Source organism: Mus pahari, chromosome 3, assembly GCF_900095145.1.
Source record: "Mus pahari chromosome 3, PAHARI_EIJ_v1.1, whole genome shotgun sequence".
Lineage (NCBI taxonomy): Eukaryota > Metazoa > Chordata > Mammalia > Rodentia > Muridae > Mus > Mus pahari.
In genome coordinates this window covers 132,916,514-132,930,194 of record NC_034592.1, presented here as the reverse complement: position 1 = coordinate 132,930,194, position 13,681 = coordinate 132,916,514, and the positions used below count along the sequence as shown (strand labels likewise).

The window sequence follows — 13,681 nt, the reverse complement described above, 5'->3', positions numbered from 1 at the left end:
TGCTAGAATATATGTGTTTGTTTACCAGGATTGTTCAGACATTTGTCTACAAACAATAACAAAGGAGACAAATCTGGTTTACAATCACGAATTAGGCCCATCCTGATATCAAAGAACAAGCCTCTAACAAGTGGCTCTAAGGGGCAAAATAGGGTCACGACCAACATTAAGGCTTGGTGTGCCATAAAGGTCTGGTTTTCTTCTTGAACAAAGCATAGTTTTGCCACATGGGCAAGACTACACTGGGTGATAACTCTGAAAAGGAAAACCACTGCTGTGGTGAGGACTGGCCTGATCCAGCAAGGCTTTCTATGAGGCCTTCATGTATGGAGAATGGCACAGCTCCCTCTCAGTCTCCAGAGCCAGTAACAGCCTGGGGCTTAGGCTGAGGGGCTTCCCCTAAGGCCCTGATGTACTGAGAATAAAACAGAGCTCCTTCTCTAAGGCAAGGAAGGTGCTTGGGAGAGCTGGTGGTGCTCTGGGGCCAGGGCCTTCGGGGATGGGTTGCTTCATCCTGAGGTCCCAGCTCTTCCTATCACATGTGGCTATAGTTATCAGTCCCTAGTCCAGTGTGGGCTTGTTCAGGAATGTTTTTGAGATGTTCAGTGTTCCTTTTGTACAACATTCTTCTATTGATCTATCTATGTTTTTCCCATTCATGGTAGTTTGTGCTGACTTCACACAAGTTTCCTATTTTATTCCATTTTGTCCCTGTAAGAAGTATACAAGATGATATTCTTCAGAAGCCTACTTGGCATAAGTCAGAGGTTGTCCCATCCCAGCTTTGATACTTTTTTCCTTCAATTTTTCCTGTCTTCTCATCTTCTGGCTCCTCCATCTCAGGATCCTGTCACTGATGAATGACCTATTGTTTCAGGGCACTGATTTATTTAGGAAATAATTCTGGTTATATCTCTTCTGTGTAAGTCTCCCATCTGTGGGGCTTGCAGTCTCTAGTCCATATTTAAATTGTTTAAAACATAGCCCAGGGCTGAAACCTGAGAGAGACTTACGTGAGACAGCATATGAGGAATGTAAAATCTGTTCTTGGCTGACCCTTCTCTGAGCATTAGCTGGAGCTGAATGCATAATGTCATTATAAAGATTTTTCTTAATTAATCTTGTACTTGTTTGTGGAGTGATCTCTCGTTGGGGAAGGTATACTAATTCTAGGATGTCTGCATCTTTTTTCCTTTTATAAGAATGTTTCTAAGACAAGCTATGTTAACTCAGGTACATTTTATCCCAGTCTCATGCTCCAAAGGCTTTGCTCTCCTATTGATGAAAATTCCTAAATTCTTGAGATAAAGGACTGTACCACAACAGTGTTTTAAAATTGGTGGTGTACAATTTGGCTTGGTTAGCTGAAATGAGCAAATACTGAATTCCCATTTAAAGGACGTATATACGTATGTCCAATCCTCATTGGCACAGTTAAGTCAGGTTAGAGATCTCAGCAGCTAACTTTACACACTGGGACAAGTCAAACACTATCATATTAATGCCACTCCCTCTACCAGGGAAGGGCCAGCTCTTTTCGAAGTCATTATTTCTATGTATTCTTTCAATTATATTGACCTTTTTTACAAAGTCGGTTGTTGGTGTTACTTTTAAATTTCATTTTCTTTCTTCATTGCAGTTCTGATCTCGTTTTTATTCTCCAGTGTTTCCCATTCGCTAAGAATTTCATTCCCTTTTCTAAAGATGTTTCCTAGTTGTGTGTGTTTAGAGCAACATCTCCTGTAGCTCACCCTTTCCTTCTGCCGTGTAGTTAAGACTTGCTATGAACACCTGATCCTGCCTCTGCTGCCCTGTGCTTGGAAGACTGCCCTGCTGCTCCTTTCAGGCGGGGCTTTGACTGGTCAGGGAGAAGAGATATAGGCCAGTGAATGGATGTCCTCCAACCTCCCTGGATTGTGGTGAGGGGATCACAAACAGAGAGAGACCTGTGTAAGCATTGAGTTTTCTTTTCTTTTTTTTTTTTTTTTTTTTAGATTTATTTATTTATTATATGTAAGTACACTGTAGCTGTCTTCAGACACTCCAGAAGAGGGCGCCAGATTTTGTTACGGATGGTTGTGAGCCACCATGTGGTTACTGGGATTTGAACTCAGGACCTTTGGAAGAGCAGTCGGGTGCTCTTACCTGCTGAGCCATCTCACCAGCCCAGCATTGAGTTTTCTGATGAACTTTGAAGCTAGTGTGATCACAGCACAGAAAAGGAGGGGAAGAAGGAAGGTGAGGGCCTTTCTGCTTTGACAGTAGTTGACAGTACGATGAGTAGTCAGGTAATCAATTTTAGACAATCAGTGAAAGTCCAAACTGGACATCTAGGAGGCTTCCAGAGCTGGACAATCACGAATCTGGATGAGGAACTGAACTTATATCTAGAAACCAAATTTTGTATTTACTCTGATTCAAGCTATACAAGATCTAGACAACCTGGTGTGTCTGTGACTAGCATTAATATTAATATTATTTGTTTTGTCTGAAAATACAGGATATGAGTAATACTTGAAGGGTCTACTATATATTTGGTCCCTGAAAAATATTGGAGCATAAAGTTTGTTTCAACCTTTAAACATAATAATTGAGAGTACAATTAAGTCATTTTATCCTTTTCCTTTCTCCCTACTTTTAAGTCTGAAACCCTGGAACAAATAGCTGAGAGGGCTGTTTAACAAATCAAGGCAAATCCTGACAGCTTCTGTCTGCAGGCCTCAGTCCCTACCTAATACAGGGAATGGTTTAAGTACCTCACCCTCTAGCCTGGGGGTGGGGCTGCCCTTCTCCCAGCTGCCAATCCTCCCATAATCCAACCCTGTTGGTTGCCTGCTCTTTTACCTCTACCACTCATCACCCTGATCTCTTGGTCTGGCTCTTGCTTCCCCCCTCCTTCCTCTCTCCACATTCGTCCCCTCGGACTCTCCCAGATGTTCCTGCTTCTGCCTATGCTCTCCCTTTTTTCAATAGTACCCTTTGTCTTCCACGAAACCTAGAAGCAATCATGTCCTTTCTTTTTCTTCTCTTTCTTTCTTTTTTTTTTTTCCACTCACCTCCCATTAACTGCACCTTGCTTTAAAATGCACAACCAGGTTCGGCTTTAATTATTGTTACTGTTTGAATTTGACTGAAGTTTGGCTGCAGGACTTCCCAACTATGAGTAGAGATGGCTGCAGTGGACATTGTGTATGTAATGGAATATGCAAACAAAGGTCCCAGTGTCTTGGAAGAAGAAAATAAGTGCTCTGGGAGACTGGAACATTTTATTAGATACAATCTCCCCAGATTAGGGCTCTGACTGCACCTAAGGTGGAAGGGCACAGTTGGGAAGGCTTCAGCTGTCTGAGTCATTTGCTCTCTGATTCCTTAGTAGAGGAACTGCTACTGTCCTGAGGCCCAGCTGGGCAGGCCTAGCAATCAAAATCACCAGTGGAAGGTGGCTTGCAGGTTCTTTACAGGATTCTCCTAGCATTCATCTGCAGCAAGCTGTGAGGAAGACCATAAGCCATGCCATGGTTATTATGGTAGCCACTGTCCCCAAGCCAGGAGAAGCAAGTCTGTTGGGCTCTCAGAGTCTGATCTGCTGTGACTGAGATGAACCGTGAGTCAGACTGTGGTTCTGTTGGTCAATGTGGTGATCTGAGCCCAGGCCCTTGGCCTGCTCCCCTCCCTGAGTGTGGATTTCCTGGGAGGGGGAAGCTTAAGAGCCCTGGCAGTGTAAAGCTGTGGTGCTTACAATATCACTGTCCAGAGTGTGCATGAAGGCAGTTGTTTGCTGTGCACACAGTAGGGAGACAGACTGGGAAACTGGAGGTCTCCTTTCTGTAAGTACTGACCCTTGCATTCCACATTCAGTTTGTGTGACAAATTTTATAAGTAGTTTAGAAATTGATAGAAAGGAGGTGATAGGAATGATCCTTCATCAATATATAAGAATCCATTTTCTTTTCTACTACAACCCAGTCACAATGGCATGATTCATGGAAATTCAGTTACAGGGCACAAAAGGAGTTTCTGAGCTGCACAAGTTTCTCAGGTGTGCATGCTGTTCGGTAGGTTGATTGGACAGATTGCACATCCTGTGTCATAATCCATGTGACATGAAGCAAACATTTAATTATTCTTCAACATTGTTTTGTGTGGGCTTCAGTACGTGTGGGTTTGCATGAAACCACAAGGGGCCATGAGGGGCTGCAGAGTCATACCCCACCTTTCTGATCACCTTCATTAACATAACGGTCTAGAGCATGGAGCCTTTGGAAGACAGATCAATGGTAGTAGCTGGAAGATCAAACTATAATAGTTTAGGGAACACTTTGAGTTATGTTTATAGGACTCGTGATGTTTATTTAATTTGTGGGAGAATAGTTTTGTTCCTTTGGTGACATATTTTTCTGGCTGTTATTGATTATGTTCCTCAGCTGGTGTCTGGGCATCTAGGTTTGGTGTAATTATAGGTCTAGGTGCTGATTTTTGGGTTTGTCTTCTCTTATATTTTTGGTTGTCAGCCTAGCCTTTAATGACTGATCCATTTCTTCAGCCCATTGTTATAGGACACTTGACAGAAGAGAGATGAAGCTGCCTCTTAATGTTCTAGTCTAGTACTAGGGGAAACTGAAAGCTACATCTAGGGTACTAGGTAGTGTGTTAGGTCTGTAGACAGCCTACATGATTTTCTGGCAAGAGTGCCATGTGGTTGAAAAGTGGTGTGTGCCCACATCAGAGCTAGGACACAGTTGAGGTGAGAAAAGAAGGGCAGTTGTGGATGCTCTGTGGTGTTTAAAGGAAACTTGGGCACAGTGAGAGGAAACCTCCCCTAAGAATTGTGTTCCAGTGCTAAGGTCAACTGTGAGAATTGGGTCTGAGGTAACAGATACTAGGGTAGGTCTTTGGACAGACTACCTAGTCTGACAGGGATGGCTTGTGGTTGAGCAGGGAGTGTAGGCCAATAGGGGCTCTGACACAGAGATGGGGCATGAAGAGAAGGGAAGATGAGAATGGTCTGTTGTATCTACATGAGGCATGGACAAAAGAGAGGAAGCTGCTACACTAGGAGCTACACGGACTATTTGGACTCAGGTAACAGAAAGTTGGGAAGGTCTGGTGGCATCCTACCTGGTCTTGAACCAAATATCTTAATACTGAGGCATAAGGTTCCCAGGGATCCTTATTTACTTGTATATTTATATAGGGTTTTCATATTGTTCGTCTTTGAATTGCTTAGCAGGTCAGTGAGCAACTATTCTTTTTAGGGTTGGCCTGAGTTCGTATACTAACACCCAAACCCAAGTTCGGAAGGTCCTATTCCTCCAGATTAGGGGATCTGATGCCCTCTTCCCCTTTGTTTCACCTCTACATTCATGGAAGACATTTAGTTTCACACACAAACACACATTAAAATAGGAAGAAAGTATGTTTTCAAATGTGATTACAACTTATAAAGCAGTTACAACCAAAGAAGCTGTTTAGGGGTATAGTTCAAATCATGCACTGATTTTGAAAGATCTTCTTTCTTGCATTTGGTTTTTAAACATTTGCATTTCCTTCCACTGGTGCATATTTGTATGCAGACATTAATCATAGGAAACAAAATGACTTCTAAGTGATCCTAACAGACATCCTTTTCCTTATCATGAAAGGGCAATACTTTTTAGTAGCACTTTTTAGTTTTCTCCAATGTTGAAACATGTATATGCTTTACGCATATCTCTCTAACTGGAATAGACCCCTAATCCATTGTCTATTATTGCCAAAGAAAACTACCACAGCTCACATGATCAGTGCTGGCCAGTGGCTTCTTTGATTTTGACTGTAATCCCATATTTCTTAGTTGAGGGACTGTCATATATTATTGGTCTGTTTGTACTTTAATTAGTGTTGCCACCTATTTTGTCTTCTGAAATTTAATATATTATGTCATGAGTTTGTTGGTTTGGGGACTTTCTGTGGAGAATCAGTTTTAGTTTTCTCTTCTTGATCCTAAAGACTCACTTGTGCATTAATTGGCATATCTATGATTTCCAGTTATAATAATCATCAGTGTTTGGGGTTTTACTAAAATGATTCATGTGAGTAAGACATTAGTTTAGGGTTATTAAAACTTTCTCATACATTATCATCTATGTGTCATAATCAGCTTCAGTTCTCAACATTTCAGAGCATCTATTCATCTGAGGGAACCTCAATTGAGGGTGTGCCCCTTCAGAATGGCTGGTTAGTATGTCTGTGAGAGGTTGTGTAGATTGATGACTGATGATTGAAGCCACTTTCACGGAGGGTGGCAATCTCCCTAGGCAAGGGGGCCTGGGCAGGACAAGAGAGCTAATTAGCTGAGCATGAGACAGTGACCAAACAAGAGAGCAAGCCAATATGCCCATATTTTTGCCTGTATTTTATACTTTAAATTTCTATCTTAAGCTCTCAAAATGATAGACTGTGATCTGAAAGAAGCATCAAGAAAAACTATTCACTTTCTGAGTAGCAAGTTAGAATAAAAATGATACACAAGAACTGATTTTGATTCTGGACAGAACCTAGGAATGTTTTCTTTTGGAGGAATGTGGAAGACATAAGGACTGAGATGGCAAAGGCATAGAAAGCTGTACACAGATTTTCATCTACTGATTATGAAGGACCTGGTAGGTGCCACATTTTAGATTAATACAGGCAGAGGAAGTTGAGGTCATAGGGTTTCCGGGGGAAATGGATGCTATGAAAAAATTTTAGCTGGAGGTCATGTGTAATATTTTGGCCACAAACATTTCTTATTCTGCCCATGACCTGCAAAATTGAGTAAGCAGAATCAAAAGATAAGGGCCTGATTTTTAGTTGGAATATTGAGTCTGTTGGATGGTTATTACCTGTAACACATTCAGGACTTCAGTGAAAAAAAAATGGAACAAGTGGGATAGAAAGAAATGCAAAGTCTGTGGTTTGTAGATAAAAACAGCGCTAGGTAGTTTCTGCTGGCCATCAGTGCTGAAACAGAGGCAGATATTTTCAAGGACATTGTTAGCATTTAAGAGAAAGTCCTTGCTATCAATTGGAAGCCTAAGAAGGTACCTTAAGAGTAAGACTCCTTCCTGTTAAGCTTTCAATTAATGGAAGAGGTAGGCCAAGTGATACCCAGTCCCAGGTAGGCACTTCATATAAAACCTGATACAAGTATGGTCCACCTATGGCAGGGTCCATCCCAATTTAGAAGCCAAACTTCACAGGCTCACCCATTTTGTGCTAAAATGTGGTCAAGGATTCTTCCTTTCTGGTTTCAGTTCAGCACTATTGCACCCTTCTGTGTTTGGCAGAGTCAGAGCCCCAGTGAAGATTCTGTGAGAGTTCACCGCATGAAGCTATGAGGGTGGTGCCTGAGTTGCATTTTGAGACCACAAGATGTTGAGATACCTATGGTGTGAGAATCTGCCATGGAGAGATGCATATAGGGAGTGGAAGTACCGAAACTGAGGGATGTAGGAGAAGTTGCAGGGATAGAGCCGTGTAAGCACTTTGAAACTGAAGCCCCATGCGTCAGACAGCAACAGAGTTTCCTGTTTGCCCCCTTGGGTTTCCTGCTTTGTTCCAATGTACACATTTCTCGCTATTGAAATAGGAATGTGTATTCTGTACTATTGTATACTGGAAAGACACAAAATGTTATCTGATATCCCAATATGTGGCAATCAAGAAATGGCTTAGAGAGTCAAATAAATCTTTGAACTTTTGAACAGTTTAGGGACTGTTCCAGACTATTAGGATCATTGAATTTAGACTATATATATTTTTTCATGAAAGGATGACGATGACAATTTATCTGATGTGTGGTCAGTACTGTTGATCTGTTTGCTTGTACATCTTTATTGGCTCTTAGCTGCCATTTCTCTTGCAACTCATTATCCATTTCAAGGGGTGCAAAAATGACAGAGGTGAACTTCGTTTGTTACTGAGTTTCCTTCTAAAATGAAGTTGGGATTACATGAGAACATTTGTTTCAGGAAATAATTGGAGGAAGCACCAGAATTATATGAACATATTCTCAATGAAGTATACATTTACAGTGTTGTCAGTACTATGCTTTCTCATGTACACATTTATGGAATATTTCAGGGTGTTGTGACCTATGATGATGTGCATATGAACTTCACTCAGGAAGAGTGGGCTTTGCTGGATCCTTCTCAGAAGAGTCTCTACAGAGAGGTGATGCTGGAGACCTATAGGAATCTCGCTGCTATAGGTAAGACAGTGGATTTTTTTCACTTTTTAAAATGTAGGGACAAATGTTTATTTTTTTATTGGTGTTTCTTTTTTTAATTTCTGTTGAGAATGAGGAAGGATGAGGTGAATAAATCAAGCATGGTTTTAAGGTTTGCTGAAGATAGTAATTTAAATTTTGCCTAATTTCCAATAATATAACATATGTTCTCTGGTATTATATTTAGGCTACAGTTGGGAAGACCATAATGCTGAAGAACATTTTCAAAGTTCTAGAAGACATGGAAGGTAATTTGCATGTGGAAACTGATAAGAATGTCTCTGAATAAATTTTAAGGTGTCCTGCAAATTTTAAAGAAAAGTAACAGGGTGGGGAAAAAGCACTGCTTTAAGTTATGGATGATCACTAAATTCTCACAAAACCATGTGCATCAATGTCTGGTATCTAATTTGTGCTTGCGCAGCATTCCTTTATTTACAAAAACAAAGAAACAATGCCTTAACAGATCTCACCATTAGGATCACAGCCCAGTAGAGTATATGCTGTAGAACTGTCAGTCTGATCAACCGACTACCACTGAGATATTGCAAAGGGTACACACATTGATTAGGTGATAAGCCTATGTCCAAAACCTTCTAATAAGAAAATAGTCCACAGTAAAGTTGGAATCACTCATATACTTGTAATAATGTACCAAGTTTAATGATAGGGACAGTTTATGAGAGTCAAGGATGTGTAGAGAGATCTTAATCCCTATACCACATGTGTATAAGGAAAAAAGGACAAACTAAATGTAATGTGGAACCTCTTCACTTGCTGTTTTTCCTTTGATATTACTATCATATGTCACAATGGATAAGAGCCATATTAATATAGGAATATTGAAAGTAGCCTCCAACCTCTCTCTCAACCAGAACAATAATAGAAGATACATAGTAGTCCCCACTTTGAGTAGACTCTCTGAATGTGCTGCAAGTTAACAAATTGATTTCCAACTTTTTTGGAATCATATGCACACTCACACACAGACTATGAGTACTAAATGTGGAAATACTTCTGTTTTCCTTGGTTCACTTTGCAAATGTATTATGACTCACAGTATAGCAAAATTTATAAATACAGTCAGTGTGGTGAAGCCCTGAGTTCTTCAAGTTTCTTCAAATATTTAGCAAACTTAATAGAAATGGATGCTATAAGTGTGAGCTATTTAATCAGTGCTCTTACATGACATGAATCTTCAAAGGTGCAAAACAACCCATAATGAAGGTGAACACCATGGATGTAAAACAGTGAGAATACCTTGATATCAGATTGCTACTTACAGTTAGACCAAATTGTAAAATTAATTCACTCAGACCAAAAAACTCATCAGTGTAATGAATGTGAGAAAGCTTTCACATGTACCAATTCTCTTTGCAGGCATGAAAGAAGTGATACTGAAGAGAAACCCTCTGAATTTACTCACTGTGGTAAAGTCTTTGCATATCAGAGCCACCCTCAAGAGCATCAACGAATTCATACTGTTGAGAAACCCTATGAAATTATTCAACATTGTAAGGCCTTTGCATATCACAGTAATGTCCAAATACATAAAAGAACACATGGTGGGGACAAACGATATAAGTTTAACGAATGTGGTAAAGCCTTTCCATGTCACAATTCTCTTCGAAGGCATAAAAGAGTTCATTCAAGTGAGAAAGCTTATGAATGTAATCAATGTGCTAAAGACTTTGCACAACATAGTCATCTTCAACGGCATGCAAGAATTCATATTGTTAAATGTAGCCAACGTAGTAAAGACTTTGCATGTTATACTAATCCCCAAATACATCAAAGAACCCATACAGGAAAGAAACCTTATCAATGTATGTTCTGTGATAAAGCCTTTATACATCGCAGTCATCTTGAAAGGCATGAAAGAATTCATACTGGGGAGAAACCTTGTGAATGTAAGCGATGTGGTAAAGCCTTTGCTTGTCAAAGTGATCTCCAACAGCATAAAGGAACACATACTGGAGAGAAATCCTATGAATGTAACCAGTGTAATAAAGCCTTTGGGCTTCGCTGTCATCTTCAAAGGCATCAAAGAATTCATACTGTAGAGAAACCCTATGAACGTAATCAATGTGGGAAATTCTTTGCACAAAACAATCATTTTCTACAACAAAAAAGAACACATACTGAAAAGAAACCCTATGAATGTAATCAATGTGATAAAGCCTTTGCAGGTCAAACTAGTCTCCTATATCATAAAAGAACACATACTGGAGAGAAACCATATGGATGTAATGAATGTGGCAAAGCCTTTGTACTTCACAGTCATCTTCAAATACATAAAAGAATACATACTGGAGAGAAACCCTATGAATGTAAGCAATGTGGTAAAGCCTTTGCACGAAAGAGTAATCTCCAAGTGCATAAGCGAATACATACTGGAGAGAAACCCTATGAATGTAAACAATGTGGTAAAGCCTTTGGTTGTCAAAGTAGCCTCCAAAATCATAAACGAACACATACTGGAGAGAAACCCTATGAATGTAAGCAATGTGGTAAAGCCTTTGTGTGTCAAAGTGGTCTTCAAAACCACAAACGAACACATACTGGAGAGAAACCCTATGAATGCAATCAATGTGATAAAGCCTTTAAATGTCAAAGTGGTCTCCTGTATCATAAAAGAACACATACTGGAGAGAAACCATATGGATGTAAAGAATGTGGTAAAGCATTTATACTTCACAGTCATCTTCAAATACATAAAAGATCACATACTGGAGAGAAACCCTTTGAATGTGACCAGTGTGGTAAAGCCTTTGCTCGAAACAGTTATCTCATAACACATAAAAGAATACATACTGGACAGAAACCGTATGGATGCAAGCAATGTGGCAAAGCCTTTGCAAATTACGGTAATCTCCAAGGGCATAAAAGAATACATACTGGAGAGAAACCCTATGAATGTAAGGAGTGTGGTAAAGCTTTTGGGCGCCAGAGTGGTCTCCAATATCATAAAAGAACACAACACATACAGGAGGGAAACCCTATGACTGTAATCAATGTGATATAGCCTTTGCATGTCAGACATCTTCAAAGCACTAAAGAAACATTATTGTAGAGAAACTCTGTGAGTATATTTAATATGGTGAAGCCTTTGTACATTTCTATAGTCTTCACCATCATGAAAGAAACCCACACTGAGAGAAACTAAGAATGTACTACATCGGATCAAGCCTTTTAACGTTTCACAAGTCTTCCTCATCATGAAAGGATTCATACTGGGCAAAACTTGAATATATTTAATATGGTGAAACATTTGAACATTTCTGCCATCTTCATCATCATGAAAGTATTCCTACTGGAGAGAAACTCTGACTATAATAGATTTGTGATATGTATAGCTGTCATACTACCATTCAGTTACACAAGATCATTTTTCTAGAGAAAAAAATGTGACAAGTGTCAACAGTCTATTCAAGCATTATGATGTGATATGCCTCTTTCTTTTGTTTGCACTTGCAAACACAGCAATCCCTGATTTTTTTTGTTTGCATTTATAATCATATTCCTCTGCAGTTACATGAAATAGCTCATCCAGGTATAAAGCTTTGTATTTTGAAAGGTTTGAAGTAGGTATTGAAGTTTGCTGTATGTCTTACAAATTTCCAAAAATGCTTTTTATGTTTCTATGGTAAAACACAATGTCTAAGGCAGCTTATAAAAGAGGTTAATTTGGCTTATCCAAAATAGGTATAAGCGGCAGATAGAGGGAGAGAGATGGAAGGAATGTGGGATTCAGAGGACAGGAGAGATGGCTAGATGGTCAGGAAAATGTGCCCCAGACCACCCCAGCCGGTATAGGGGTCCCTGGGATGTGGGTTCTCAAGGTCAGGTGGGTAAGGATTAGGTGGTGACAAACAGAAAACAAACACAGAGGCAGTTTGAATCTGAGTGTATTTTACAGCTCTCAATCAAGGGGTTTTATACATAGAGAAACAGGTGTTACAGCTCGGAAAAGCTTTGTTCAGTGAAGCAGCAAAATAGAACAGATATAACAATAATCATTTGGTACATCAAAATACAAAATTATCCAAGTCTTATAACTTCAAAAAAAAGTGTTTTCAGTAAAACATCCAGGTAGAACGAATATTGTTATGATCATTTAGTACATCAAAATACAAAAATCATCTAAGGCTAGTGGCAAATTCCCAAAAATAAGCTAATGAATTTTTTTTATGATTACTATTTAACCTCTAGTTCTTGTACTTCTGTAACTCTTCAAAACATAAATTTAAACTGTTCTAAATCTTTCTAATTAAGGCTTTCTCTCGCTCTCTTTTTTTTTTGTTGTTTTTTTTGTTTTTGTTGTTGTTGTTGTTGTTTTTCTGAGACAGGGTTTCTCTGTGTAGCCCTGGCTGTCCTGGAACTCACTTTGTAGACCAGGCTGGCCTTGAACTCAGAAATCTGCCTGCCTCTGCCTCCCAAGTGCTGGGATTAAAGGCATGTGCCACCACCGCCTGGCCAAGATACCAAAACCTACTTCCGATAACACATGTACAGCCATATAAAATATTGTTGGGAAAGTTTATATTTATAAATACTATCTTATACATGATTTATAAAGTGAAGTGCTGGTTTTCCTGAGATGAGGTCATGTTTAGTGACTCCATTTCAAGGGATGGATTTGTAGCCATAATACATACTTAAGATCTTGGCCTAGGCTATCAGGAACATCTCATATATAGGAAGATGAATAGAAAACATAAAATAGATAATTAGCCAAGAGAATTTGGCTCAATAATTTTTCTCCTGCAAAGAGTTCCACAATCGGTTTCAGGAGTGCCCCCTCCCCCTTTTGAGGTCGAATGTCTCAGTCTGTGGTACTTGTCACACAGATCCTTACTGGAGGTGGTCTGGCAAAAATGAATGGAAATCTGCAACTCACAGGGGAGAGGAGGAAGGGGACATCTCCAGGAAGAGACAAAATCCTGGCATAAGGGAGGTGCCCATGAATCAGTGGAGGTTACCCTAGCTATGACTCACAACATTGGGGATGTGGAACCTGAGGAAGCCATCTCCTGTAGACAGGCAGGAACCCGAGTGGAGCAGTAGAGACACTAACCGATCCTCAAAAGGTTCAACTCTAAAAGTATCCTGTCTACAAGAAATGCAGGCAAGGGGGATGGAGCAGAGATTGAGGGAACATCCAAACAGTTAACTTTCAGGAGTTCTAGAGAGGTTCCACTGTAAGGGAAGACACACCACAATTTTCAGTGTCGCCCTAAATGGGATTAGGACTCTGGCTGGATTAAAAAAAGGAAAAAAGGAACTTTCTTAATCAGGGTTTCTATTCCTGCACAAACATCAGGACCAAGAAGCAAACTGGGGAGGAAAGGGTTTATTTGGCTTACATTTCCATACTGCTGTTGATCACCAAAGGATGCAGGACTGGAACACAAGCAGGTCAGAAAGCAGGAG

The 13,681-nt window shown here is 39.9% G+C and overlaps 1 pseudogene across 1 annotated transcript in view; it reads left to right on the top strand.

The window, feature by feature from the left end:
• The window catches only part of LOC115063626, a 13,075-nt pseudogene extending 605 nt beyond the window's left edge, over window positions 1–12,470 (top strand). The window contains exons 2-4 of the transcript XR_003843482.1: window positions 8,104–8,230; window positions 8,436–8,496; window positions 9,629–12,470. The product of XR_003843482.1 is annotated as a zinc finger protein 431-like (transcript). The remainder of the gene's footprint in view (window positions 1–8,103; window positions 8,231–8,435; window positions 8,497–9,628) is intronic.
• Window positions 12,471–13,681: the final 1,211 nt, after the last annotated feature.